This window comes from Vicia villosa, linkage group LG6 (assembly GCF_029867415.1).
Source record: "Vicia villosa cultivar HV-30 ecotype Madison, WI linkage group LG6, Vvil1.0, whole genome shotgun sequence".
In the NCBI taxonomy this organism is placed as follows: domain Eukaryota; kingdom Viridiplantae; phylum Streptophyta; class Magnoliopsida; order Fabales; family Fabaceae; genus Vicia; species Vicia villosa.
In genome coordinates, this window is record NC_081185.1 from 46,521,185 (window position 1) to 46,524,616 (window position 3,432).

The 3,432-nt window shown below is 38.4% G+C and overlaps 1 long non-coding RNA gene across 2 annotated transcripts; it reads left to right on the forward strand.

Moving 5' to 3' along the window:
• The first annotated feature begins 1,069 nt into the window (after window positions 1-1,069).
• Window positions 1,070-3,176, forward strand: LOC131611485 (uncharacterized). Of its 2 annotated transcripts, none has more exons than XR_009286932.1 (5): window positions 1,070-2,014; window positions 2,221-2,319; window positions 2,404-2,469; window positions 2,563-2,709; window positions 2,790-3,176. It is a non-coding gene; the product is annotated as an uncharacterized LOC131611485 (long non-coding RNA). The 2 variants fall into 2 exon arrangements; XR_009286933.1 differs by having other exon boundaries at window positions 2,243-2,319.
• The last annotated feature ends 256 nt before the right edge of the window (window positions 3,177-3,432 follow it).

Sequence of the window (3,432 nt, forward strand, 5' to 3'; positions counted from 1 at the left end):
TTGAGATGAAGGACCTAGGAAAAACAAAAATTATGTCTAGGCTTACAAATTGAGAATTTGGACAATGGAATATTTGTACATCAGGAAGATTATATAGAAAAGTGCTGAAACACTTCTATATGGACAAATCTCATTCGTTGTCTACTCCAATGATTGTTATATCAATAAATGTAGAGAAAGATCCTTTCAGGCCTCAAGAAAATGATTATAAAATTGTTTGGTCCTGAAGTACCATATCTTAGTACAATTGGAGCACTAATGTACCTTGCTAATTATACATGTCTCGATATATCGTTTGTGGCCAATCTATTACGAAGATACAATTATTCGCCTACATGAAGACATTTGAATGGAGTCAAACATATACTTCGTTATCTTAGAGATGTTGGTTACTTGTCAGATTCTCACAAGGGTAGATCTGAAAGAGGTTATTTGTTTACATGTGATGGTACAACCATTTCATGGCGATCTATGGAACAACTCATGGCAACAACTTCATCAAATCCTGCATAACTATTAGCACTCCATGAAGTCACTTCCAAGAAGAAATTTTAAGCAACTACTACAAATAATATCGTCTCACATGTAAATGTCTGCATGAGGGGGAGAAATACATATGTTTTGCACTCTTTTTCCCTTCACCATGGTTTTGTCCCACTAGGTTTTCCTGGTAAGGTTTTTAACGAGGCAATTCATATTTAAAGGATATTGTACTCTTTTTCCTTCACTAGAATTTTTCCCACTGGGTTTTCTCTAGTAAGGTTTTAACGAGGCATATCCTCAATGAACATCCAAGGGGGAGTGTTATGAATAATAGTAAATAGATGTGGATGTTCATTTTCCCCAATCTTTCTATATTCCTTAACTCCTATAATTTAAGTTCTTAACCTTTGTGTATTCCTTGAGTTAATGGTTGTTATTGGTCATGTACTATAAATATGGATCATATTGCAATGTAAATGGCACTTTTGGAAGAAGATAATACAATATTGCTTTCTCTCTTCTCTTTCTCTCTTTAATGTATCATTCATCTCTATATTGATTTGGTGAATTTCATAACAGATTTAGGGTTTTCACATTTTGTGACCTTTGAACTCCCCTCTCAGACTCGTCCCTTTCTTCTTTGCGAATGGGCGGCGACGGTGGTGGAGATCCCCTCATCTACGATTAGATTTCGACCTGTCTCTCGCCGTAAACGGCCACGACGGAACCAAAACAATTCTCATCTCCGATTCAAAACCTCCCCTTTCCGATTTGAACTTCTGTCTCACTCTCACCTCCGATCTGACTCATTTCTCCGTTCATCTCCGCCATTGAAGAATAAAGACGCAAAAACTCGGACGTAATATGCTCATAATATCGCACAGATGATAATGATTGAAAACGCAAACGAATTCAAGGCATACCTGGAAAGAAGATCGCAAGCGAAAGAATAGAAGAGGTTCCAGATGCTCAGGTACGAATTGTCTTGATCCCGTTCGCAATTTCTTTTTCTTCTTCTTCTACAATCTTCCTTCTCGGTTTGTTCCTTTGCACGCGTTGAGATTAGAGTAAAGTGTTGAGAATCAATGAGGCTTGAAGGATTGAGAGTTGCAGAGAGATAGAAGCATGAGATTGATGATTGAAGGTGTGATGGAGGTTTTGCTCGACTGAAGGAGTCTCAGAGGTTGAAACTCCAACAATGGTGATGATGAGCTTTGGTGGAGGCGAGGGAGAGAGAGATTGAGAGGTGAGGGATGAAGAGTGATAGGTTGAAGGTTATGGTGTATGAATGAGTGGATTCTGGTGGAGGCGAGGGAGAGAGAGATTGAGAGGTGAGGGATGAAGAGTGATAGGTTGAAGGTTATGGTGTATGAATGAGTGGATTCTGGTGGAGAATGAGCGTGTGTATGATGAATGTTAAGAGATAGGAGAATGGGAGTGAAGTTGAAGATGGAGTGGTGAAGATGATGAATCTCATGGTTGATAGCTCAGTGACCTATAACCCTCACCAAATGCCTATGCCTCAAGTAAGGTAACACCTTCAAAATCTTGATTAATGCTCTTGCTTTGAAATTGTGTGGATCTGATGTTGTATGTGACAGTGTGGATGAACTGAATATGTTATGTGCAGTAGGTTTTCTTTTGTAATTTGCAGTAGGGTGGTTATATGAATTGGTCTGGAGAATGGTTGTTTTGCAATTTGACTTAAGGAACATGATCCGAAATGGTGTTTTTCAGGTTTGTGATTGTACTGCTGCAGGCTTTTGGATATGTATAAGCATGGTACTAGAAGTTAGTGAACAAAATGATGGATGGGTGAAGACGAGGACGCTTGAGGTAAATCATGTCTAGCTGGTCTATATTTTCTACTAAATGCTGTGTTGTACTCTTTGACTGAATTGAACTGTCGCCTTGATGTAGTAATACTGAGTCAACATGCCTGCTTCCAATTTGAACTGCTCGAATGAATTCCGCCTTGGATGTTAGGTTGCTAGCTGATTGTTGCTGGTTTCTTTCTGTTTATGCATTTTTTAGGCTTGAGTTAATATGAATGTGTGTTGGTTGTAAACTTTGATGCAGGGCTGGTGGTTGTAAGGTGATATTGTTTGAATTCGGTTGTGTATGCTCCAGGTAGACGGTTTCGAGGGGTGATGTAGCTGCTGAATGTATATGAGAATATGGTACTGACTGGTGGATGGGGTTTTATTATAGGGTGAAGTTTGTATGGTATACAAAACTGCATTTGTATTTCTTCATGTTGAATCATGTGGATTCGTCTTGGTAATTGACGGAATGTCTTTGCGCAGGTTTGAACGAAGCATGGCTCGAAGACTTGAATCATGACTATGGTGCACTGATGGAGAGTGTATAGGGATGACTTGAAGAATTGAACACTTGCAGGAGGGTAGGTTCTTAGGGAGTCAGTAGGAGTCTAGGTAGAATTCAAGGACACTGATGAAATTTTTTGTAATTTTCTTTGTAGTGACTCCTAGCATGATGTATTACCTCTTAGTGTTTTGTGGAGGTGGACGATGTAATTGAATACAGTAGCAAATATTTGTTTTTTTTTTTAGGATAGAATAATGACTTTATGTAATGTGATCCCCTTTTTTAACAGCTTGTAGTGGCTGATCCTGAACTTGACCTTTGTATTTCAAATGATTGGAAAGGAATGATTTTACTCCTTTGTTAAATTTGAGTCCTCTTTTCCTGAATTATGGAACCAAATAACCCTTGCATCCAAAATGCTTTCAAAATGTAGTCATGGTCAAATACTAAGGAAGAAGTCAATGTGACTTAGTCAACAACGAGTCAACTCAAGTGAATACTTTCAATTTCAATCCTTCTCCAACATGCATTTCTTCTAAAGCTTCTTTTCTTGAGAAACCTGAACAAATATCAATAGGGCCAAGATAGCTTGCTACATAAGTAATGTTGAAGGGCAACATT